This window comes from Hemiscyllium ocellatum, chromosome 5 (assembly GCF_020745735.1).
Source record: "Hemiscyllium ocellatum isolate sHemOce1 chromosome 5, sHemOce1.pat.X.cur, whole genome shotgun sequence".
Taxonomy (NCBI): Eukaryota; Metazoa; Chordata; class Chondrichthyes; order Orectolobiformes; family Hemiscylliidae; genus Hemiscyllium; species Hemiscyllium ocellatum.
Genome location: NC_083405.1, coordinates 142,407,980 through 142,434,647, shown reverse-complemented (window position 1 = coordinate 142,434,647; position 26,668 = coordinate 142,407,980). Strand labels below are relative to the sequence as shown.

General features: G+C 49.9%; 3 non-coding genes and 1 pseudogene across 3 annotated transcripts; all 4 read left to right on the top strand.

Annotated features, from left to right (window-relative positions):
• The first annotated feature begins 5,581 nt into the window (after positions 1–5,581).
• LOC132816282 (U2 spliceosomal RNA) lies at positions 5,582–5,772 on the top strand. The gene has a single exon (XR_009644775.1). It is a non-coding gene; the product is annotated as a U2 spliceosomal RNA (small nuclear RNA).
• Positions 5,773–16,958: 11,186 nt separating this feature from the next.
• LOC132816280 (U2 spliceosomal RNA) lies at positions 16,959–17,149 on the top strand. Its single transcript, XR_009644773.1, has one exon. It is a non-coding gene; the product is annotated as a U2 spliceosomal RNA (small nuclear RNA).
• Positions 17,150–24,063: 6,914 nt separating this feature from the next.
• On the top strand, positions 24,064–24,168 carry LOC132816301 (U2 spliceosomal RNA; annotated as a pseudogene).
• Positions 24,169–25,255: 1,087 nt separating this feature from the next.
• Positions 25,256–25,445, top strand: LOC132816297 (U2 spliceosomal RNA). The gene has a single exon (XR_009644786.1). It is a non-coding gene; the product is annotated as a U2 spliceosomal RNA (small nuclear RNA).
• Positions 25,446–26,668: the final 1,223 nt, after the last annotated feature.

Sequence of the window (26,668 nt, the reverse complement as noted above, 5' to 3'; positions counted from 1 at the left end):
GGGGGTGGCAACTTTCAGGGATCTATGTACATGGGACTCCAAGATCCCTCTGCACATCCACACTACCAATAATCTTTCCATCGACCCAGTACTCTGCCTTCCAGTTATTCTTCCCAAAGTGCATCACCTCACATTTAGCTGCATTGAACTCCATTTGCCACCTCTCAGCCCGATTCTGCAGTTTGTCCAAGTCCCCCTGCAACCTGTAACATTCTTCCACACTGACCACTACTCCACCGACTTTAGCGTCGTCTGCAAATTTACTAATCCATCCACCTATGTTATGCCTGCGTCTAAGTCATTTATAAAAATGACAAACAGCAGTGGTCCCAAAACAGACCCTTGTGGCACACCACTAGTAACCGGACTCCAGGCTGAATATTTTCCATCAACCACCACTCGCTGCCTCCTTTCAGAAAGCCAGTTTCTAAGCCAAACTGCTAAATCACCCTCAATTCCATGCCTCTGCATTTTCTCCAACAGCTTATCAAAGGCTCCAGGCATCCTGCCTGTCCACCCCATTGAAAACAATAGCGTGCTTCTTTAGAATTCTTGATCGGTCACTCAGAATTTTGACACTCAGTTGAGTTTGATTCTGTCCAACTACATTCTTGCCCATAAAGCTGTAAGATTTCCTTTGATGACGCGCAGGCTGTGTCTTCAGACTCACCGTATAACTGAACGTACCCACTGTGAAAGCACCACTTCACCTGTGTGTGTTCCTCGCGCAGTTTCTGAAGGTTGCAGCGCAACGTGACTCAGCCGTATCAACGAAACCGGTGTCCACCTCCATTCTTACCGGTTTGCCGTTCAGTAAGGGAGCGACCGGGGCGTCGGCAGGTATCGCCAGTATCTGTAACCACAACACCTCATTGGTTTGTGCGTCAGGGCTTTTGTCTTCTTGCCCTTTTTGTACCATTTAGGATTTCTTCCTGTACTTTCGCTGCAGGTTATTGGTACTTTCACCCCCGAGCGCACCCACTTAGTATATTCTTTTTTAATGCTGCAGTTTCTGCACACAGCTTCTTTCTACCAGCAATTTGCTGCTGCCTGACATGTGTTTCCACAGCAGTGGCAGTTTTGTGTCTGCGTTGGTGCTTGTCCCTGGGCCACCATTTTGTGAACTCTCAGCCACCATTTTGTGAGGTGTTGACCTTCCTTGGCTGCGAGTTCCATCACGGTTGCCATTCCCAGCACTTTCATTTAAGTGTAGTCACCTTTGCGTCAGTAATCTCTTCTGGATCGCTTCACATCTTGCGGCAGGCTGCTACAAAAGGTAGAGTCTCGCGGGATCTGAGGTGAGCCGGCTAGCTGGATACAAAGCCAGCTCGGTCACAGAAGACAGAGAGTAGCGGTGGAAGCGCATTTTTCGGAAAGGGGATCAGTAACTAGTGGTATCCCGCAGGGCACAGTGCTAGGACCTTTGTTGTTTGTGACGTGTAAATAAATGATCTGTATAAACAGCTGTACAAAACTCCAGTTAGGCTACAATCGGGATACCGCGCGCAGTGCTGTTCGGCACACTCACTGCCAGAAGGACGTGGATGCTTTGGAGAGGGTGCAGAGAAGGTTTACCAGGACCTTGCCTGCCCTGGAGTGCTTCTGTTGTGAGGAGAGGTTGAATAAACTTGGGATTGTTGTCACTGCAAAGGCGGAAGCTGAGGGGCGACCCGATAGGGGTCGACAGCATACTGAGAGGCATCGGAAGGGTGGCGAGTCAGTGGGTACAGGTTCACGGTGAGAGGGGGAAAGTGAGAAGGGAGAAGTGCGGAGAAAGGTTTTCACATAGGGGATGGTGGGTGTCTGGAACGCGTTGCCAGTCGAAGCGCTGGAAGCAGGCACGTTAGGAACGTTTCAGGCTCACCTTGTTGGACACGTGAACGGGAGGCGGAACGGCGGGACTGAAACCGCGTCTGGGCAACAGGTAGCACGCCCAAACAAGGAGTAGGAATCGGCACAGGCTCGCTGGGCCCTGTGTCATCGATCCGACGGTGCCAAAGTCTCCGGCCACGTGTACAACTGTGGTGAATTTCCGCAAATACCTTGTAGACGGGGCTGTGACAGGGACCTTATTGGGGTGTCCACGATAATGGGGGCCACGGAGGGCACTTTTGCTGAGTTTGCAGATGGCACAAAGATAGCTAGAGGGACAGGTAGTTTTGAGGAAATGGGCAGGCTGCAGAAGAGCGTGGACACGTTGGGCGAGTGGGGAAAAGAAGTGACCAAGTGTGCGTAATTGCACTTTGGTAGCAAGAACAATCGGGTAGACGATTTTCTGAACGAGGGAAAGGCTTTGCAAATCTGCAGCGCAGAGGGTCTTGGGAGTCCTAGTTCCAGGTTGTTTCAAGATTAACATGCAGGTCCATCCGATGGTTCGGAAGGCAAATGCGGTGTCGGCATTCATTTCAAGCGGGCGAGGAAACAGGAGCGGGGACGTGCTGCCGAGGCCGCGTCAGGCTCTGGTCTGACCACAGGTGGAATATTGGGAGCAGTTTTGTGCCGTGTACCGAAGGAAGGGATGCGCTGGTGTTGGGACGGAGTCTAGAGAAGGTTTCCCCTGGGTTTGTCACATGAGGTCTCTGGGTCTGTGCCCGATGGTGTTTCGAAAGGTAAGGCGGGATCTGACCGAAGCTTACAAGCTACTGGGGGGCCTGGTCAGAGTGGTTGTGAAGAAGATGGTCCCACTAGTAGGCGAGACGAGGACCTGGAAGTACAGCCTCAGGGTGAAGGGTCGCCCCTTCAGGCCGAGATGAGGTTGCATTTAAGACAGAGATGGAGAGGTTCAAAGTTTGGGAGAAGATTTGTAGCTCGGGTGCTCGTTGTTGTGGTTCTGTTCGCCGAGCTGGGAATTTGTGTTTGTGCCGAGCTAGGTGACATCGTCAGTGCTTGGGAGCCTCCTGTGAAGCGCTTCTGTGATGTTTCCTCCGGCGTTTGTAGTGATTTGTACCTGCCGCTTCCGGTTATCAGTTCCAGTTGTTTGATTAGATTAGCTTACTTACAATGTGGAAACAGGCCCTTCGGCCCAACAAGTCCACACCGACCCGCCGAAGCGCAACACCACGGGCAATTTAGCATGGCCAATTCACCTGACCCGCACATCTTTGGACTGTGGGAGGAAACCGGAGTACCCGGAGGAAACCCACGCAGACACGGGGAGAATGTGCAAACTCCACACAGTCTGTCGCCTGAGTTGGGAATTGAACCCGGGTCTCTGGCGTTGTGAGGCAGCAGTGCTAACCACGGTGCAACCGTGCCGCCCACACAGTGTCCGCTGCAGTGGCCGGTATATTGGGTCCAGGTCGATGTGGATTCATTATTGAATGAATCTGTGGATGAGTGCCATGCCTCTAGGAATTCCCTGGCTGTTCTCTGTTTGGCTTGTCCTATAATAGTAGTGCTTCACAGAAGCGCTTCACAGAGATAGAGAGGCTCTTGATTATAAGGGGATCAAGGGTCGTGGGGAGAGGGCAGGAGAATCGGGGTTGAGAAAGCAGTTGTTTCCCAGAGGGTGGCGGCGGTCTGGAATGCACTGCTTGGGAGGGTAGCGAGGCGGGGAACCTCAAAACCTTGAAAAACTACTTGGATGAGCACTGGAAATGTCATAACTTTTCCTGGCTACGGACCAAGTGCTGGAAAGTGGGACTAGAGCAGACTTAGAGTAGCTTTGTCAGTGCGGACTCGGAGGGCCAGAAGGCCTCTTCTGTACTGTGTGACTGTGTGGGGAAGCTTTCTGATTCCCATCTGTTGATTGAGGCCGCGCTACTGATGCTTCCTGATGCGGAGCAGCCGGATGGATCCAAGTGGGCATTGAAGGTGAGAGGGTGGGAGAGAGCTTCGGAGCCTCCGTCCGTTTGGTTCAGGTTCCGTCTCGTCCTGATGCATGCATCGATGTAGGTGCTCAGTGGTTACCGATAGAGTGAAGGTGCAGTTGATCACTGACTCCACGCGTGGTGCTGCAGGTTGTAATGTCTAGACGAAAACAGAACTCGCTGCAACCTTCGGGAGAAGGGTCACTGGACTCGAAGCGTTAATTCTGCTTTCTCTCCACAGAAGCTGAGGTTTTGCTTACTGGGTGTTTTGCTTTATTTTGCATTTTAGACCTTGCTTTTTGATTGCACGGCTGCTATCAAACCATTAGCTTGCTGTTAGCGCTGCAATTAGCACTCTTGAATCTTGATTTGCAATTCTAAGGAAGCAGACTGAATTGGAATGTTTGGAGCGGGAGCCGAACCAATAAAGGCTGATTTGCTGTAAATTGATCTTCACATCCCTGGTCGTGCTGTTCATTTGCACGAGGTGGGTTGGGGGATGGGAGTTCACATTTTCCAAGACAAGATGGGTTAGTCTGTAAGAGTTTCTGTTTGTAAAGGTGAGCCGAGATTTCCTGGCAGTGAGATTTTTCGGTCAGAATTCGAACCTGCTCCAATCATTTGCCTTGTGGGGAGGCAGGGACTTTTCACATTGGTAACAGCCTGAGGCAAAGTCTTGGAAACAAGAGCATTTTATTCTTTACGGCCTTGCAAGAACGGGCGTTTCGCTCAAGCAATCAGGCTAGCAAAAGCGCGCCAAAACAAAGCATGTAAGCATTCTTATTCAGTTTGCAAGTTGCGGAATCACGCCTCCCTTTTCCCATCCTATCATAAGCCGATTTACCTGACTTGTTTTTCTCTAATTTTCCTGATCTGACTACCCTGCTGTCCTTGTCCTTGTCTGTTACAGCCTGTCTGTTATTTTAGCCAGTTCCCCTTATCATACTATAAGCTTATTGTGAGATGCCCCTACTGCTTCTTTTGTGGTCAGCCACAACACTTCAAAGTTATTTCTTAGTTTAAAACTATTTCTTAAACAAAAACCTCTATATTCGTTAAAATCTTAGCCTTAAGTATACCGCAAGAATCCCGCGACCGTTTGTGTAATGTTCCCCTTCCCCTCCCCCTACAACATGGTGGGCCGAAGGGCCTGTACTGTGCTGTACTGTTCTATGTTCTAACTGCAGGCACATCCACACACACACACGCACACACATCAAAGACATGGAGGGCTCGGCTGAATCTACTGCTCTCTTCTCTGCCTGTCACATTTCATCGAGCTAGTGTCCTAGGCCCAAGCATCTTCAGCGAGTGGTTAGAATATGCAGTGCACTGCCTGAGAGAGAGGGTGCTGGAGGCAGATTCAATGGTGACTTTGGTCGGAGGGTCGGATACTTATCTGAAGAGAGGGCGAGTGGGACTGGGGAAGTTGCTCGTGCAGAGAGCTGATGCAGACATGACAGGCTGAATGTCTCATTCAATGCGTGCAGTTCTGCAGTTGGTTACCACCTCCTCAAGTCACGTCAGCTTAGCCCTGACCCACCTGATTGGTGAGATACTGACAATCTCTACATGACCATGAGGCAGTGCTTCACTGACAGGGGAAAAAAAGCAACTGCTGTAAACGGATCTGCTGCTCTAGTTAGAAATCCTGGGAGGACTACGGCGACAGGGAAACTGTCAGCAGTGATCTACAAGTCTTTGAACAGAATCAAGCTGATTGAAAACATGGAGGACAAATGGGACTTGAGGCAGTCCGCGGTATTGTAGTTATCGCTTCTCGGCCTTTTGGCTAAGATCAAGTGTAGTATCTGTTCTTATCAGTTTAATATCTGATACGTCCCTTATCTGGGGACCATATATTAAATTGATTTTTGGAGCAGGGAGATGGAATAGGGGCTTGCTCCGTCCACTCCACGCATCGACCTGGTATTGCAGTACCTCCGGGAACGGTGCACCCCTCATCTATAAATCTAAAAACAGCTTCATGTTTATAGCACAGGCTTTCGGTGCTTCATTTCTCACACCTCGCATCCAGCCGGGCGTGAGTCGATTCAAACTCGTCTGTTCTAAGGTAGCTGTTCAGCTCCCGCTCCCTATCCTTCTCTCGCCGTCTCTGTCTCTTGCGCACCTTGACACTTGCTCTCAATGTCATCCCCTCACCCCTGCTGCGTGCTGCACCGTCCCGCCAACGCCGGACCCCGATCACACCACATGGTGTCAGAATTTGGGAGTTGCAGCAACCGTAGCTGCCCACCAGCTTTTCCTACTCGCGAGCGACATTTCAGAAAAACAAGAGAAGGTCAACTGTGCTACGTTGCTGCATGCTGCTGGGGATGAAGCTATCTAGGGGTTCAGTCGTTTTGATTTTGATGACTTGAAAGAGAGATTTCGAGAACACTGTGAGCTAGGACAAAAATAATCGGGACGTATTTAAGGCACATGCTTTTCATCAGAGTGCAAGGGCAGGCGGAATCGATAGGTACGTATGTGACTGACCGGAAAAACGAGGCAAAGGACTGTGAGTTTCAGCCACTTTCCGATTCACTGAGCCGCGACAGAATCGTGTGTGCTATCACGACTGACTGAGTCAGAGGCAGGTTACTCAGAGAGTCAATTCTCACTGGGAAAAGCAAAGAGACAGCACTAACTCGACAACAGCACGTGAGAAAACGTAGAACAAACAAACCAATGTTTGCTGACCGGAACTGGCCTGGAAAGATAATAAGGCAGGTAGGAGCACTGCAGATTATCCGGCACCTGGGCTGTGTACGCAGGGACTGGCACAACACCCCCTTGCCTTCTTTTGCACTACTTTGCTGCCTCAGCCAGAACTGGCAGCATTCTAAGTCAGTCTCACACAAGCAGCGTGGGCCAGCTGTCTGTGACAACAAATTCCAAAGACTCACAACCCTCTGAGAGAAGACGTTTCTCCTGATCTCACTCTTAAATTGGTGCCTCTTTATTCTGTTCAGTTCTAGACACTCCCATGAGGGAAAATGTCCTCTCAGCATTTACCCTGTCGAGCCACGTAAGAATCCAATATGTTTCAATAAGATTGTGTCTCATTCATTTCAACTCAGGATCTACACTCATCTGGAGGTAGGGTTTACCGGGCTCAATTTTACTGAAAAGCTGACCTCCGGCTAGTTCAGCAAATAGGTCGTTGAGCAAAGGGAAAGGAAACCGCCTAGCACACACCAGCAGGTGAACTGTTGCAGCATGATATTGCGGCTCCGGAACTCAATCCCTCTACGAATGAAACCCAACAGCCTTCTTAACAGCACTATCCACCTGGGGGTGGCAACTTTCAGGGATCTATGTACATGGGACTCCAAGATCCCTCTGCACATCCACACTATCAATAATCTTTCCATCGACCCAGTACTCTGCCTTCCAGTTATTCTTCCCAAAGTGCATCACCTCACATTTAGCTGCATTGAACTCCATTTGCCACCTCTCAGCCCGATTCTGCAGTTTGTCCAAGTCCCCCTGCAACCTGTAACATTCTTCCACACTGACCACTACTCCACCGACTTTAGCGTCGTCTGCAAATTTACTAATCCATCCACCTATGTTATGCCTGCGTCTAAGTCATTTATAAAAATGACAAACAGCAGTGGTCCCAAAACAGACCCTTGTGGCACACCACTAGTAACCGGACTCCAGGCTGAATATTTTCCATCAACCACCACTCGCTGCCTCCTTTCAGAAAGCCAGTTTCTAAGCCAAACTGCTAAATCACCCTCAATTCCATGCCTCTGCATTTTCTCCAACAGCTTATCAAAGGCTCCAGGCGTCCTGCCTGTCCACCCCATTGAAAACAATAGCGTGCTTCTTTAGAATTCTTGATCGGTCACTCAGAATTTTGACACTCAGTTGAGTTTGATTCTGTCCAACTACATTCTTGCCCATAAAGCTGTAAGATTTCCTTTGATGACGCGCAGGCTGTGTCTTCAGACTCACCGTATAACTGAACGTACCCACTGTGAAAGCACCACTTCACCTGTGTGTGTTCCTCGCGCAGTTTCTGAAGGTTGCAGCGCAACGTGACTCAGCCGTATCAACGAAACCGGTGTCCACCTCCATTCTTACCGGTTTGCCGTTCAGTAAGGGAGCGACCGGGGCGTCGGCAGGTATCGCCAGTATCTGTAACCACAACACCTCATTGGTTTGTGCGTCAGGGCTTTTGTCTTCTTGCCCTTTTTGTACCATTTAGGATTTCTTCCTGTACTTTCGCTGCAGGTTATTGGTACTTTCACCCCCGAGCGCACCCACTTAGTATATTCTTTTTTAATGCTGCAGTTTCTGCACACAGCTTCTTTCTACCAGCAATTTGCTGCTGCCTGACATGTGTTTCCACAGCAGTGGCAGTTTTGTGTCTGCGTTGGTGCTTGTCCCTGGGCCACCATTTTGTGAACTCTCAGCCACCATTTTGTGAGGTGTTGACCTTCCTTGGCTGCGAGTTCCATCACGGTTGCCATTCCCAGCACTTTCATTTAAGTGTAGTCACCTTTGCGTCAGTAATCTCTTCTGGATCGCTTCACATCTTGCGGCAGGCTGCTACAAAAGGTAGAGTCTCGCGGGATCTGAGGTGAGCCGGCTAGCTGGATACAAAGCCAGCTCGGTCACAGAAGACAGAGAGTAGCGGTGGAAGCGCATTTTTCGGAAAGGGGATCAGTAACTAGTGGTATCCCGCAGGGCACAGTGCTAGGACCTTTGTTGTTACATAGAACATAGAAGGATACAGCGCAGTACAGGCCCTTCGGCCCTCGATGTTGCGCCGACCGAATCCTACCTAACCTATACTAGCCCAATAACTTCCAAATGCCTATCCAATGCCCGCTTAAATGACCATAAAGAAGGAGAGTTCACCACTGATACGGGCAGGGCATTCCATGAACTCACAACCCGCTGTGTGAAGAATCTACCCCTAACATCTGTCCTATACCTACCACCCCTTAATTTAAAGCTATGTCCCCTAGTAACACCTGACTCCATTAGCGGTAAAAGGTTCTTAGTATCTACCCTATCTAAACCCCTAATCATCTTATACACTTCTATCAGATCTCCCCTAAACCTTCTCTTCTCCAATGAGAACAGCCCCAAGTGCCTCAGCCTTTCCTCATAAGATTTTCCTACCATTCCAGGCAACATCCTGGTAAACCTCCTCTGCACTCGTTCTAAAGCTTCCACATCCTTCCTATAGTATGGCGACCAGAACTGCACACAATACTCCAGATGAGGCCGCACCAGAGTCTTATACAACTGCAACATGACCTCAGGACTCCGGAACTCAATTCCTCTGCCAATAAAGCCCAGTACACCATATGCCTTCCTCACAGCACTATTTACCTGGGTGGCAACTTTCAGAGATCTGTGTACATGGACACCAAGATCCCTCTGCTCATCCACACTACCAAGTAGCCTACCATTAGCCCAGTAATCCATCATCTTGTTATTCCTACCAAAGTGAACGACTTCGCACTTAGCTACATTGAATTCCATTTGCCACATTTCCGCCCAGCTCTGCAACTTATCTATATCCCGCTGTAACCTACCACTTCCTTCCTCACTATCCACAACTCCACCGACTTTTGTGTCATCCGCAAACTTGCTTACCCAGCTTTCAAGTCCTTCCTCTAGATCATTTATAAAGATAACAAAAAGCAATGGTCCCAAAACAGATCCTTGTGGTACACCGCTAGTAACTGCGCTCCAAGATGAACATAATCCATCAACTACTACCCTCTGTCTCCTTCCAGCCAGCCAATTCCTAATCCAAACCTCTAATGTATCCTCAATGCCATACCTCCGAAGTTTTAGCATTAGCCTACCATGGGGAACCTTATCGAACGCCTTACTAAAATCCATATACACAACATCTACTGCTTTACCCTCATCCACTTCCTTGGTCACCTTCTCAAAGAACTCAATAAGGTTTGTGAGGCACGACCTGCCCTTCACAAAACCATGCTGGCTATCCCTGATCACGTTATTCCTACCCAGATGTTCATAAATCTTATCCCTTACCATTCTCTCCAAGACTTTGCCCACCACTGAAGTCAGACTCACTGGCCTATAGTTGCTAGGGCTATCCCTACTCCCTTTCTTGAACAATGGGACCACATTCGCTATCCTCCAGTCCTCTGGTACTATTCCTGTTGACAACGATGACATAAAAATCCAGGCCAATGGCTCTGCTATCTCCTCCCTAGCTTCCCATAGGATCCTGGGGTAAATGCCATCAGGCCCAGGAGACTTATCTATATTCATCCTTTCCAATATTCCCAAAACCTCTTCCCTGCATATTTCCAGGGCATCCATTCTAATTATTTGTGATTCCATATTCACATCAGCAACAGTGTCCTGTTCCTGAGTGAATACTGATGAAAAGTACTGATTTAATGTCTCTCCAATCTCCTCCGCCTCCACACACAACTTCCCACTACTATCCTTGACTGGACCGATACCTACCCTAGTCATCCTTTTATTCTTGACATACCTATAGAAAGCCTTTGGGTTTTCCCTAATCCTACCAGCTAAAGACTTTTCATGTCCCCTTCTCGCTTTTCTTAACTCCCTCTTTAGCTCCTTCCTGGCTACCTTATAACTCTCAATCGCCCCTACTGAACCTTCACGCCTCATCTTTACATATGCCGCCTTCTTCCCTTTCACAAGGGACTCCAATTCCTTACTAAACCACGGCTGCCTCACAAGGCCCTTTACACCATGCCTGACTGGTACATACCTATCGAGGACACGCAGTAGCTGCTCCTTGAACACTCCCCACATCTCATTAGTGTTCTTCTCTTGAAGCCTGTTTTTCCAATCCACACATCCTAAGTCATGCCTCACTGCATCATAATTTCCCTGCCCCCAGCTATAGCTCTTGCCCTGCGGCACACGATTATCCCTCTCCATCACTAAAGTAAAAGTCACCGAGTTGTGGTCACTGTCCCCGAAGTGCTCACCTACCTCCAAGTCCAACACCTGGCCTGGTTCATTACCTAGAACCAAATCCAATATAGCCTCCCCTCTTGTTGGCCTGTCGACATATTGTGTCAGGAAACCCTCCTGCACACATTGTACAAACACCGACCCATCTAATGAACTCGAGCTATAGCTCTCCCAGTCAATATCTGGGAAGTTAAAGTCCCCCATAACAACCACCCTGCTACCTTCACTCTTTTCCTGAATCATCCTCGCAATATTATCCTCTACTTCTCTAGGACTATTAGGAGGCCTGTAGAAAACACCTAACAGGGTGACCTCACCTTTCCTATTTCTAACCTCAGCCCAAACTACCTCAGATGGCAAGTCCTCTTCCATCGTCCATTCCACTGCTGTGATACTGTCTTTGACAAGTAATGCCACGCCTCCCCCTTTTTTACCCCCATGTCTGATCCTACTAAAACATTTGAACCCTGGAACGTGCAACAGCCATTCTTGTCCCTGTTCTACCCACGTCTCTGTAATGGCCACAACATCGAAGTCCCAGGTACCAACCCACGCTGCAAGTTCACCTACCTTATTCCTTATACTTCTGGCATTGAAGTATACACACTTCAATCCACCTTTCTGGTTACAGTCACCCTCCTTAGAGATCGCTGCATTATTCCTAACCTCCCTACACTCAAGGTCCTGTACCCTAAAGCTACAGTCCTGGTTCCCATGCCCCCGCGGAGTTAGTTTAAACCCTCCCAAAGAGCACTAGCAAACCTCCCCCCAAGGATACTGGTGCCCCTCAGGTTCAAGTGTAGACCATCCTTTTTATAGAGGTCCCACCTTCCCCAGAAAGGACCCCAGTTATCCAGAAACCGGAATCCCTCCCTCCTGCACCATCCCTGTAGCCACGCATTTAACTGCTCTCTCTCCCTGTTCCTCGACTCTCTATCACGTGGCACGGGTAACAAACCAGAGACTACAACTCTGTTTGTTCTAACTCTGAGCTTCCAACCTAGCTCCCTGAAAGCCTGCCTTACATCCTCACCCTTCTTCCTACCTATATCGTTGGTGCCAACGTGGACCACGATCTGGGGCTGCTCCCCCTCCCCCTTAAGGACCCGGAAAACACGATCAGCGACATCACGTACCCTTGCACCTGGGAGGCAACATACCAAACGTGAGTCCCTGTCGCCCCCACAAAACCGTCTGTCTGTACCCCTCACTATCGAGTCCCCAAGAACAATCGCTCTACCTTTCTCCACCCTTCCCTTCTGAGCAACGGGGCCAGGCTCCGTGCCAGAGGCCTGAACCTCGTTGCTTGCCCTGGTAAGTCATCCCCCCCACAAGTATCCAAAACGGTATACTTGTTCTTGAGGGGAATGACCGCAGGGGGTCCCTGCACTGGCTTCCTCCTCCCACTCCCCCTCACTGTCACCCATCTATCTTGAACTTTCGGAGTAACTACTTGCCTATAGCTCCGATCTATGACCTCCTCTGCCTCCCGAATGATCCGCAGTTCATCCAACTCCAGCTCCAGTTCCCTAACACGGGTTTGGAGGAGCTGGAGATGGGTGCACTTCTTGCAAGTGTACTCAGCAGGGACGCTGATGGCTTCCCTCACCTCATACATGTTGCAAGAGGAACATTGCCCTCTCTGCACTGCCATCCCTCTAAAAGTAAGCTTTCCTTAAAAAAAAACAAAAACCAACTAAACCTAAAGAAACAAACAAGGAAAATGCAGCACTTACCCGCTAGTCACAATTGGTCTTATTATTAGGTTAGAGGAGGTGGAAGGGTGGGAGGCACTACTCGTGTAGTGCCTCGGGTGACTCGCCTACGCGTTTAAATAAGGGGAGAGAAAAAAAAAACCTTACCCAGGTAACCTAGCGCGCCTTCCGGGTCTGCTACCGCTTTTTTGAAGGAAAACTTTAAACTTTTAACTATTAAATAAACGACCAAACTTACCCACCAGCCGTCGCGAAGTCTTCCGAGAGACTGAGGCCTACAACTCGGAGCCCGCGTTTAAATAAGGGGAGAGAAAAAAAAACGTTTGTGACGTGTAAATAAATGATCTGTATAAACAGCTGTACAAAACTCCAGTTAGGCTACAATCGGGATACCGCGCGCAGTGCTGTTCGGCACACTCACTGCCAGAAGGACGTGGATGCTTTGGAGAGGGTGCAGAGAAGGTTTACCAGGACCTTGCCTGCCCTGGAGTGCTTCTGTTGTGAGGAGAGGTTGAATAAACTTGGGATTGTTGTCACTGCAAAGGCGGAAGCTGAGGGGCGACCCGATAGGGGTCGACAGCATACTGAGAGGCATCGGAAGGGTGGCGAGTCAGTGGGTACAGGTTCACGGTGAGAGGGGGAAAGTGAGAAGGGAGAAGTGCGGAGAAAGGTTTTCACATAGGGGATGGTGGGTGTCTGGAACGCGTTGCCAGTCGAAGCGCTGGAAGCAGGCACGTTAGGAACGTTTCAGGCTCACCTTGTTGGACACGTGAACGGGAGGCGGAACGGCGGGACTGAAACCGCGTCTGGGCAACAGGTAGCACGCCCAAACAAGGAGTAGGAATCGGCACAGGCTCGCTGGGCCCTGTGTCATCGATCCGACGGTGCCAAAGTCTCCGGCCACGTGTACAACTGTGGTGAATTTCCGCAAATACCTTGTAGACGGGGCTGTGACAGGGACCTTATTGGGGTGTCCACGATAATGGGGGCCACGGAGGGCACTTTTGCTGAGTTTGCAGATGGCACAAAGATAGCTAGAGGGACAGGTAGTTTTGAGGAAATGGGCAGGCTGCAGAAGAGCGTGGACACGTTGGGCGAGTGGGGAAAAGAAGTGACCAAGTGTGCGTAATTGCACTTTGGTAGCAAGAACAATCGGGTAGACGATTTTCTGAACGAGGGAAAGGCTTTGCAAATCTGCAGCGCAGAGGGTCTTGGGAGTCCTAGTTCCAGGTTGTTTCAAGATTAACATGCAGGTCCATCCGATGGTTCGGAAGGCAAATGCGGTGTCGGCATTCATTTCAAGCGGGCGAGGAAACAGGAGCGGGGACGTGCTGCCGAGGCCGCGTCAGGCTCTGGTCTGACCACAGGTGGAATATTGGGAGCAGTTTTGTGCCGTGTACCGAAGGAAGGGATGCGCTGGTGTTGGGACGGAGTCTAGAGAAGGTTTCCCCTGGGTTTGTCACATGAGGTCTCTGGGTCTGTGCCCGATGGTGTTTCGAAAGGTAAGGCGGGATCTGACCGAAGCTTACAAGCTACTGGGGGGCCTGGTCAGAGTGGTTGTGAAGAAGATGGTCCCACTAGTAGGCGAGACGAGGACCTGGAAGTACAGCCTCAGGGTGAAGGGTCGCCCCTTCAGGCCGAGATGAGGTTGCATTTAAGACAGAGATGGAGAGGTTCAAAGTTTGGGAGAAGATTTGTAGCTCGGGTGCTCGTTGTTGTGGTTCTGTTCGCCGAGCTGGGAATTTGTGTTTGTGCCGAGCTAGGTGACATCGTCAGTGCTTGGGAGCCTCCTGTGAAGCGCTTCTGTGATGTTTCCTCCGGCGTTTGTAGTGATTTGTACCTGCCGCTTCCGGTTATCAGTTCCAGTTGTTTGATTAGATTAGCTTACTTACAATGTGGAAACAGGCCCTTCGGCCCAACAAGTCCACACCGACCCGCCGAAGCGCAACACCACGGGCAATTTAGCATGGCCAATTCACCTGACCCGCACATCTTTGGACTGTGGGAGGAAACCGGAGTACCCGGAGGAAACCCACGCAGACACGGGGAGAATGTGCAAACTCCACACAGTCTGTCGCCTGAGTTGGGAATTGAACCCGGGTCTCTGGCGTTGTGAGGCAGCAGTGCTAACCACGGTGCAACCGTGCCGCCCACACAGTGTCCGCTGCAGTGGCCGGTATATTGGGTCCAGGTCGATGTGGATTCATTATTGAATGAATCTGTGGATGAGTGCCATGCCTCTAGGAATTCCCTGGCTGTTCTCTGTTTGGCTTGTCCTATAATAGTAGTGCTTCACAGAAGCGCTTCACAGAGATAGAGAGGCTCTTGATTGTAAGGGGATCAAGGGTCGTGGGGAGAGGGCAGGAGAATCGGGGTTGAGAAAGCAGTTGTTTCCCAGAGGGTGGCGGCGGTCTGGAATGCACTGCTTGGGAGGGTAGCGAGGCGGGGAACCTCAAAACCTTGAAAAACTACTTGGATGAGCACTGGAAATGTCATAACTTTTCCTGGCTACGGACCAAGTGCTGGAAAGTGGGACTAGAGCAGACTTAGAGTAGCTTTGTCAGTGCGGACTCGGAGGGCCAGAAGGCCTCTTCTGTACTGTGTGACTGTGTGGGGAAGCTTTCTGATTCCCATCTGTTGATTGAGGCCGCGCTACTGATGCTTCCTGATGCGGAGCAGCCGGATGGATCCAAGTGGGCATTGAAGGTGAGAGGGTGGGAGAGAGCTTCGGAGCCTCCGTCCGTTTGGTTCAGGTTCCGTCTCGTCCTGATGCATGCATCGATGTAGGTGCTCAGTGGTTACCGATAGAGTGAAGGTGCAGTTGATCACTGACTCCACGCGTGGTGCTGCAGGTTGTAATGTCTAGACGAAAACAGAACTCGCTGCAACCTTCGGGAGAAGGGTCACTGGACTCGAAGCGTTAATTCTGCTTTCTCTCCACAGAAGCTGAGGTTTTGCTTACTGGGTGTTTTGCTTTATTTTGCATTTTAGACCTTGCTTTTTGATTGCACGGCTGCTATCAAACCATTAGCTTGCTGTTAGCGCTGCAATTAGCACTCTTGAATCTTGATTTGCAATTCTAAGGAAGCAGACTGAATTGGAATGTTTGGAGCGGGAGCCGAACCAATAAAGGCTGATTTGCTGTAAATTGATCTTCACATCCCTGGTCGTGCTGTTCATTTGCACGAGGTGGGTTGGGGGATGGGAGTTCACATTTTCCAAGACAAGATGGGTTAGTCTGTAAGAGTTTCTGTTTGTAAAGGTGAGCCGAGATTTCCTGGCAGTGAGATTTTTCGGTCAGAATTCGAACCTGCTCCAATCATTTGCCTTGTGGGGAGGCAGGGACTTTTCACATTGGTAACAGCCTGAGGCAAAGTCTTGGAAACAAGAGCATTTTATTCTTTACGGCCTTGCAAGAACGGGCGTTTCGCTCAAGCAATCAGGCTAGCAAAAGCGCGCCAAAACAAAGCATGTAAGCATTCTTATTCAGTTTGCAAGTTGCGGAATCACGCCTCCCTTTTCCCATCCTATCATAAGCCGATTTACCTGACTTGTTTTTCTCTAATTTTCCTGATCTGACTACCCTGCTGTCCTTGTCCTTGTCTGTTACAGCCTGTCTGTTATTTTAGCCAGTTCCCCTTATCATACTATAAGCTTATTGTGAGATGCCCCTACTGCTTCTTTTGTGGTCAGCCACAACACTTCAAAGTTATTTCTTAGTTTAAAACTATTTCTTAAACAAAAACCTCTATATTCGTTAAAATCTTAGCCTTAAGTATACCGCAAGAATCCCGCGACCGTTTGTGTAATGTTCCCCTTCCCCTCCCCCTACAACATGGTGGGCCGAAGGGCCTGTACTGTGCTGTACTGTTCTATGTTCTAACTGCAGGCACATCCACACACACACACGCACACACATCAAAGACATGGAGGGCTCGGCTGAATCTACTGCTCTCTTCTCTGCCTGTCACATTTCATCGAGCTAGTGTCCTAGGCCCAAGCATCTTCAGCGAGTGGTTAGAATATGCAGTGCACTGCCTGAGAGAGAGGGTGCTGGAGGCAGATTCAATGGTGACTTTGGTCGGAGGGTCGGATACTTATCTGAAGAGAGGGCGAGTGGGACTGGGGAAGTTGCTCGTGCAGAGAGCTGATGCAGACATGACAGGCTGAATGTCTCATTCAATGCGTGCAGTTCTGCAGTTGGTTACCACCTCCTCAAGTCACGTCAGCTTAGCCCTGACCCACCTGATTGGTGAGATACTGACAATCTCTACATGACCATGAGGCAGTGCTTCACTGACAGGGGAAAAAAAGCAACTGCTGTAAATGGATCTGCTGCTCTAGTTAGAAATCCTGGGAGGACTACGGCGACAGGGAAACTGTCAGCAGTGATCTACAAGTCTTTGAACAGAATCAAGCTGATTGAAAACATGGAGGACAAATGGGACTTGAGGCAGTCCGCGGTATTGTAGTTATCGCTTCTCGGCCTTTTGGCTAAGATCAAGTGTAGTATCTGTTCTTATCAGTTTAATATCTGATACGTCCCTTATCTGGGGACCATATATTAAATTGATTTTTGGAGCAGGGAGATGGAATAGGGGCTTGCTCCGTCCACTCCACGCATCGACCTGGTATTGCAGTACCTCCGGGAACGGTGCACCCCTCATCTATAAATCTAAAAACAGCTTCATGTTTATAGCACAGGCTTTCGGTGCTTCATTTCTCACACCTCGCATCCAGCCGGGCGTGAGTCGATTCAAACTCGTCTGTTCTAAGGTAGCTGTTCAGCTCCCGCTCCCTATCCTTCTCTCGCCGTCTCTGTCTCTTGCGCACCTTGACACTTGCTCTCAATGTCATCCCCTCACCCCTGCTGCGTGCTGCACCGTCCCGCCAACGCCGGACCCCGATCACACCACATGGTGTCAGAATTTGGGAGTTGCAGCAACCGTAGCTGCCCACCAGCTTTTCCTACTCGCGAGCGACATTTCAGAAAAACAAGAGAAGGTCAACTGTGCTACGTTGCTGCATGCTGCTGGGGATGAAGCTATCTAGGGGTTCAGTCGTTTTGATTTTGATGACTTGAAAGAGAGATTTCGAGAACACTGTGAGCTAGGACAAAAATAATCGGGACGTATTTAAGGCACATGCTTTTCATCAGAGTGCAAGGGCAGGCGGAATCGATAGGTACGTATGTGACTGACCGGAAAAACGAGGCAAAGGACTGTGAGTTTCAGCCACTTTCCGATTCACTGAGCCGCGACAGAATCGTGTGTGCTATCACGACTGACTGAGTCAGAGGCAGGTTACTCAGAGAGTCAATTCTCACTGGGAAAAGCAAAGAGACAGCACTAACTCGACAACAGCACGTGAGAAAACGTAGAACAAACAAACCAATGTTTGCTGACCGGAACTGGCCTGGAAAGATAATAAGGCAGGTAGGAGCACTGCAGATTATCCGGCACCTGGGCTGTGTACGCAGGGACTGGCACAACACCCCCTTGCCTTCTTTTGCACTACTTTGCTGCCTCAGCCAGAACTGGCAGCATTCTAAGTCAGTCTCACACAAGCAGCGTGGGCCAGCTGTCTGTGACAACAAATTCCAAAGACTCACAACCCTCTGAGAGAAGACGTTTCTCCTGATCTCACTCTTAAATTGGTGCCTCTTTATTCTGTTCAGTTCTAGACACTCCCATGAGGGAAAATGTCCTCTCAGCATTTACCCTGTCGAGCCACGTAAGAATCCAATATGTTTCAATAAGATTGTGTCTCATTCATTTCAACTCAGGATCTACACTCATCTGGAGGTAGGGTTTACCGGGCTCAATTTTACTGAAAAGCTGACCTCCGGCTAGTTCAGCAAATAGGTCGTTGAGCAAAGGGAAAGGAAACCGCCTAGCACACACCAGCAGGTGAACTGTTGCAGCATGATATTGCGGCTCCGGAACTCAATCCCTCTACGAATGAAACCCAACAGCCTTCTTAACAGCACTATCCACCTGGGGGTGGCAACTTTCAGGGATCTATGTACATGGGACTCCAAGATCCCTCTGCACATCCACACTATCAATAATCTTTCCATCGACCCAGTACTCTGCCTTCCAGTTATTCTTCCCAAAGTGCATCACCTCACATTTAGCTGCATTGAACTCCATTTGCCACCTCTCAGCCCGATTCTGCAGTTTGTCCAAGTCCCCCTGCAACCTGTAACATTCTTCCACACTGACCACTACTCCACCGACTTTAGCGTCGTCTGCAAATTTACTAATCCATCCACCTATGTTATGCCTGCGTCTAAGTCATTTATAAAAATGACAAACAGCAGTGGTCCCAAAACAGACCCTTGTGGCACACCACTAGTAACCGGACTCCAGGCTGAATATTTTCCATCAACCACCACTCGCTGCCTCCTTTCAGAAAGCCAGTTTCTAAGCCAAACTGCTAAATCACCCTCAATTCCATGCCTCTGCATTTTCTCCAACAGCTTATCAAAGGCTCCAGGCGTCCTGCCTGTCCACCCCATTGAAAACAATAGCGTGCTTCTTTAGAATTCTTGATCGGTCACTCAGAATTTTGACACTCAGTTGAGTTTGATTCTGTCCAACTACATTCTTGCCCATAAAGCTGTAAGATTTCCTTTGATGACGCGCAGGCTGTGTCTTCAGACTCACCGTATAACTGAACGTACCCACTGTGAAAGCACCACTTCACCTGTGTGTGTTCCTCGCGCAGTTTCTGAAGGTTGCAGCGCAACGTGACTCAGCCGTATCAACGAAACCGGTGTCCACCTCCATTCTTACCGGTTTGCCGTTCAGTAAGGGAGCGACCGGGGCGTCGGCAGGTATCGCCAGTATCTGTAACCACAACACCTCATTGGTTTGTGCGTCAGGGCTTTTGTCTTCTTGCCCTTTTTGTACCATTTAGGATTTCTTCCTGTACTTTCGCTGCAGGTTATTGGTACTTTCACCCCCGAGCGCACCCACTTAGTATATTCTTTTTTAATGCTGCAGTTTCTGCACACAGCTTCTTTCTACCAGCAATTTGCTGCTGCCTGACATGTGTTTCCACAGCAGTGGCAGTTTTGTGTCTGCGTTGGTGCTTGTCCCTGGGCCACCATTTTGTGAACTCTCAGCCACCATTTTGTGAGGTGTTGACCTTCCTTGGCTGCGAGTTCCATCACGGTTGCCATTCCCAGCACTTTCATTTAAGTGTAGTCACCTTTGCGTCAGTAATCTCTTCTGGATCGCTTCACATCTTGCGGCAGGCTGCTACAAAAGGTAGAGTCTCGCGGGATCTGAGGTGAGCCGGCTAGCTGGATACAAAGCCAGCTCGGTCACAGAAGACAGAGAGTAGCGGTGGAAGCGCATTTTTCGGAAAGGGGATCAGTAACTAGTGGTATCCCGCAGGGCACAGTGCTAGGACCTTTGTTGTTTGTGACGTGTAAATAAATGATCTGTATAAACAGCTGTACAAAACTCCAGTTAGGCTACAATCGGGATACCGCGCGCAGTGCTGTTCGGCACACTCACTGCCAGAAGGACGTGGATGCTTTGGAGAGGGTGCAGAGAAGGTTTACCAGGACCTTGCCTGCCCTGGAGTGCTTCTGTTGTGAGGAGAGGTTGAATAAACTTGGGATTGTTGTCACTGCAAAGGCGGAAGCTGAGGGGCGACCCGATAGGGGTCGACAGCATACTGAGAGGCATCGGAAGGGTGGCGAGTCAGTGGGTACAGGTTCACGGTGAGAGGGGGAAAGTGAGAAGGGAGAAGTGCGGAGAAAGGTTTTCACATAGGGGATGGTGGGTGTCTGGAACGCGTTGCCAGTCGAAGCGCTGGAAGCAGGCACGTTAGGAACGTTTCAGGCTCACCTTGTTGGACACGTGAACGGGAGGCGGAACGGCGGGACTGAAACCGCGTCTGGGCAACAGGTAGCACGCCCAAACAAGGAGTAGGAATCGGCACAGGCTCGCTGGGCCCTGTGTCATCGATCCGACGGTGCCAAAGTCTCCGGCCACGTGTACAACTGTGGTGAATTTCCGCAAATACCTTGTAGACGGGGCTGTGACAGGGACCTTATTGGGGTGTCCACGATAATGGGGGCCACGGAGGGCACTTTTGCTGAGTTTGCAGATGGCACAAAGATAGCTAGAGGGACAGGTAGTTTTGAGGAAATGGGCAGGCTGCAGAAGAGCGTGGACACGTTGGGCGAGTGGGGAAAAGAAGTGACCAAGTGTGCGTAATTGCACTTTGGTAGCAAGAACAATCGGGTAGACGATTTTCTGAACGAGGGAAAGGCTTTGCAAATCTGCAGCGCAGAGGGTCTTGGGAGTCCTAGTTCCAGGTTGTTTCAAGATTAACATGCAGGTCCATCCGATGGTTCGGAAGGCAAATGCGGTGTCGGCATTCATTTCAAGCGGGCGAGGAAACAGGAGCGGGGACGTGCTGCCGAGGCCGCGTCAGGCTCTGGTCTGACCACAGGTGGAATATTGGGAGCAGTTTTGTGCCGTGTACCGAAGGAAGGGATGCGCTGGTGTTGGGACGGAGTCTAGAGAAGGTTTCCCCTGGGTTTGTCACATGAGGTCTCTGGGTCTGTGCCCGATGGTGTTTCGAAAGGTAAGGCGGGATCTGACCGAAGCTTACAAGCTACTGGGGGGCCTGGTCAGAGTGGTTGTGAAGAAGATGGTCCCACTAGTAGGCGAGACGAGGACCTGGAAGTACAGCCTCAGGGTGAAGGGTCGCCCCTTCAGGCCGAGATGAGGTTGCATTTAAGACAGAGATGGAGAGGTTCAAAGTTTGGGAGAAGATTTGTAGCTCGGGTGCTCGTTGTTGTGGTTCTGTTCGCCGAGCTGGGAATTTGTGTTTGTGCCGAGCTAGGTGACATCGTCAGTGCTTGGGAGCCTCCTGTGAAGCGCTTCTGTGATGTTTCCTCCGGCGTTTGTAGTGATTTGTACCTGCCGCTTCCGGTTATCAGTTCCAGTTGTTTGATTAGATTAGCTTACTTACAATGTGGAAACAGGCCCTTCGGCCCAACAAGTCCACACCGACCCGCCGAAGCGCAACACCACGGGCAATTTAGCATGGCCAATTCACCTGACCCGCACATCTTTGGACTGTGGGAGGAAACCGGAGTACCCGGAGGAAACCCACGCAGACACGGGGAGAATGTGCAAACTCCACACAGTCTGTCGCCTGAGTTGGGAATTGAACCCGGGTCTCTGGCGTTGTGAGGCAGCAGTGCTAACCACGGTGCAACCGTGCCGCCCACACAGTGTCCGCTGCAGTGGCCGGTATATTGGGTCCAGGTCGATGTGGATTCATTATTGAATGAATCTGTGGATGAGTGCCATGCCTCTAGGAATTCCCTGGCTGTTCTCTGTTTGGCTTGTCCTATAATAGTAGTGCTTCACAGAAGCGCTTCACAGAGATAGAGAGGCTCTTGATTATAAGGGGATCAAGGGTCGTGGGGAGAGGGCAGGAGAATCGGGGTTGAGAAAGCAGTTGTTTCCCAGAGGGTGGCGGCGGTCTGGAATGCACTGCTTGGGAGGGTAGCGAGGCGGGGAACCTCAAAACCTTGAAAAACTACTTGGATGAGCACTGGAAATGTCATAACTTTTCCTGGCTACGGACCAAGTGCTGGAAAGTGGGACTAGAGCAGACTTAGAGTAGCTTTGTCAGTGCGGACTCGGAGGGCCAGAAGGCCTCTTCTGTACTGTGTGACTGTGTGGGGAAGCTTTCTGATTCCCATCTGTTGATTGAGGCCGCGCTACTGATGCTTCCTGATGCGGAGCAGCCGGATGGATCCAAGTGGGCATTGAAGGTGAGAGGGTGGGAGAGAGCTTCGGAGCCTCCGTCCGTTTGGTTCAGGTTCCGTCTCGTCCTGATGCATGCATCGATGTAGGTGCTCAGTGGTTACCGATAGAGTGAAGGTGCAGTTGATCACTGACTCCACGCGTGGTGCTGCAGGTTGTAATGTCTAGACGAAAACAGAACTCGCTGCAACCTTCGGGAGAAGGGTCACTGGACTCGAAGCGTTAATTCTGCTTTCTCTCCACAGAAGCTGAGGTTTTGCTTACTGGGTGTTTTGCTTTATTTTGCATTTTAGACCTTGCTTTTTGATTGCACGGCTGCTATCAAACCATTAGCTTGCTGTTAGCGCTGCAATTAGCACTCTTGAATCTTGATTTGCAATTCTAAGGAAGCAGACTGAATTGGAATGTTTGGAGCGGGAGCCGAACCAATAAAGGCTGATTTGCTGTAAATTGATCTTCACATCCCTGGTCGTGCTGTTCATTTGCACGAGGTGGGTTGGGGGATGGGAGTTCACATTTTCCAAGACAAGATGGGTTAGTCTGTAAGAGTTTCTGTTTGTAAAGGTGAGCCGAGATTTCCTGGCAGTGAGATTTTTCGGTCAGAATTCGAACCTGCTCCAATCATTTGCCTTGTGGGGAGGCAGGGACTTTTCACATTGGTAACAGCCTGAGGCAAAGTCTTGGAAACAAGAGCATTTTATTCTTTACGGCCTTGCAAGAACGGGCGTTTCGCTCAAGCAATCAGGCTAGCAAAAGCGCGCCAAAACAAAGCATGTAAGCATTCTTATTCAGTTTGCAAGTTGCGGAATCACGCCTCCCTTTTCCCATCCTATCATAAGCCGATTTACCTGACTTGTTTTTCTCTAATTTTCCTGATCTGACTACCCTGCTGTCCTTGTCCTTGTCTGTTACAGCCTGTCTGTTATTTTAGCCAGTTCCCCTTATCATACTATAAGCTTATTGTGAGATGCCCCTACTGCTTCTTTTGTGGTCAGCCACAACACTTCAAAGTTATTTCTTAGTTTAAAACTATTTCTTAAACAAAAACCTCTATATTCGTTAAAATCTTAGCCTTAAGTATACCGCAAGAATCCCGCGACCGTTTGTGTAATGTTCCCCTTCCCCTCCCCCTACAACATGGTGGGCCGAAGGGCCTGTACTGTGCTGTACTGTTCTATGTTCTAACTGCAGGCACATCCACACACACACACGCACACACATCAAAGACATGGAGGGCTCGGCTGAATCTACTGCTCTCTTCTCTGCCTGTCACATTTCATCGAGCTAGTGTCCTAGGCCCAAGCATCTTCAGCGAGTGGTTAGAATATGCAGTGCACTGCCTGAGAGAGAGGGTGCTGGAGGCAGATTCAATGGTGACTTTGGTCGGAGGGTCGGATACTTATCTGAAGAGAGGGCGAGTGGGACTGGGGAAGTTGCTCGTGCAGAGAGCTGATGCAGACATGACAGGCTGAATGTCTCATTCAATGCGTGCAGTTCTGCAGTTGGTTACCACCTCCTCAAGTCACGTCAGCTTAGCCCTGACCCACCTGATTGGTGAGATACTGACAATCTCTACATGACCATGAGGCAGTGCTTCACTGACAGGGGAAAAAAAGCAACTGCTGTAAACGGATCTGCTGCTCTAGTTAGAAATCCTGGGAGGACTACGGCGACAGGGAAACTGTCAGCAGTGATCTACAAGTCTTTGAACAGAATCAAGCTGATTGAAAACATGGAGGACAAATGGGACTTGAGGCAGTCCGCGGTATTGTAGTTATCGCTTCTCGGCCTTTTGGCTAAGATCAAGTGTAGTATCTGTACCCGGGCCATCTTCCACTTCATGTGGAGATCAAAGATGGACCGGGTCAGAAGAGACACCATGTACAAAGACCGGTGCAATGGGGGAAAAAACACGCCCAATGCCACCCTCGCCCTGATGGCCACCTTTGTGTGTGGCTGCATCAAGCTGTGCGTGGATCCCCGGTACGCAAACACCAAGTGTCACTACGTACTGAGGTTCTACCTGTCCCCGGTGTTGCGAAGGATGGGCCTGGCCTCGCTGCCGCGGAACGCTCCGAGTAGTTGGACCGTTCCGTACCACCTGTCCTTCGTGGAGAAATTTCTGAAGAAAAACACCTTTGACCACAAGTCCATCAGGAAGTGGTCAGCACGTAGTGTCCTTGAGACCCTTCGGGAAAAGGAGAGGGCGGATCCTGTTGAGTGGTTCCCTGAGCAGACTGTCAAAGCAATTTGGCAGAATGCCTCATCGCCAGAACTTTCTAACAAGCACCAAGACATGGCTTGGCTGGTGGTGAGAAGGGCTCTACCCGTGAGATCGTTTATGCACGCCCGGACTCTCTGCCGCACCGCACGCTGCCCTCGAAGTGGCTGCGGGGGGGACGAGACTGTCACACACCTCCTTCTGGAATGTGCCTATGCAGAGGAAGTCTGGAGAGGAATGCAGTGGTATTTGTCGAGGTTCGTCCCGAGCAGCGCCGTGACACGGGACTCCGTGCTCTACGGCCTGTTCCCCGGGACGCACACCGAGACGAATATCAACTGCGCCTGGAGGATCATCAACTCGGTGAAGGACGCTCTCTGGGTGGTCCGAAACCTGTTGATCTTCCAGCTGAAGGAGTTGACCCCGACTGAGTGTTGCAGACTGGCACATTCCAAGGTCCAAGACTACGTGTTGAGGGACGCGCTGAAGCTTGGGGCAGCTGCCGCCAAGGCGCGGTGGGGAAAGACCACCGTTTAACATCTGCCTGTCTAAAGAAGATCAGGGGGCCCATGCAGTCATTTGGGCTCTGCTGACGCCTCAGCCCAATATAAGGGCATAGGAGTGAGAAATGCACAGACTTGCATATAAAAAGGAAAATTCTAAACTGTGTATGTTAATGTGAACATATGTATGGCATTACCCAATGTACAGTGTATCAAATTATTTATGAATATTTACGAATAAAGTATATTTTGAAATAAAAAAAAAAAAAAAAAAAAAAAAATCTGTTCTTATCAGTTTAATATCTGATACGTCCCTTATCTGGGGACCATATATTAAATTGATTTTTGGAGCAGGGAGATGGAATAGGGGCTTGCTCCGTCCACTCCACGCATCGACCTGGTATTGCAGTACCTCCGGGAACGGTGCACCCCTCATCTATAAATCTAAAAACAGCTTCATGTTTATAGCACAGGCTTTCGGTGCTTCATTTCTCACACCTCGCATCCAGCCGGGCGTGAGTCGATTCAAACTCGTCTGTTCTAAGGTAGCTGTTCAGCTCCCGCTCCCTATCCTTCTCTCGCCGTCTCTGTCTCTTGCGCACCTTGACACTTGCTCTCAATGTCATCCCCTCACCCCTGCTGCGTGCTGCACCGTCCCGCCAACGCCGGACCCCGATCACACCACATGGTGTCAGAATTTGGGAGTTGCAGCAACCGTAGCTGCCCACCAGCTTTTCCTACTCGCGAGCGACATTTCAGAAAAACAAGAGAAGGTCAACTGTGCTACGTTGCTGCATGCTGCTGGGGATGAAGCTATCTAGGGGTTCAGTCGTTTTGATTTTGATGACTTGAAAGAGAGATTTCGAGAACACTGTGAGCTAGGACAAAAATAATCGGGACGTATTTAAGGCACATGCTTTTCATCAGAGTGCAAGGGCAGGCGGAATCGATAGGTACGTATGTGACTGACCGGAAAAACGAGGCAAAGGACTGTGAGTTTCAGCCACTTTCCGATTCACTGAGCCGCGACAGAATCGTGTGTGCTATCACGACTGACTGAGTCAGAGGCAGGTTACTCAGAGAGTCAATTCTCACTGGGAAAAGCAAAGAGACAGCACTAACTCGACAACAGCACGTGAGAAAACGTAGAACAAACAAACCAATGTTTGCTGACCGGAACTGGCCTGGAAAGATAATAAGGCAGGTAGGAGCACTGCAGATTATCCGGCACCTGGGCTGTGTACGCAGGGACTGGCACAACACCCCCTTGCCTTCTTTTGCACTACTTTGCTGCCTCAGCCAGAACTGGCAGCATTCTAAGTCAGTCTCACACAAGCAGCGTGGGCCAGCTGTCTGTGACAACAAATTCCAAAGACTCACAACCCTCTGAGAGAAGACGTTTCTCCTGATCTCACTCTTAAATTGGTGCCTCTTTATTCTGTTCAGTTCTAGACACTCCCATGAGGGAAAATGTCCTCTCAGCATTTACCCTGTCGAGCCACGTAAGAATCCAATATGTTTCAATAAGATTGTGTCTCATTCATTTCAACTCAGGATCTACACTCATCTGGAGGTAGGGTTTACCGGGCTCAATTTTACTGAAAAGCTGACCTCCGGCTAGTTCAGCAAATAGGTCGTTGAGCAAAGGGAAAGGAAA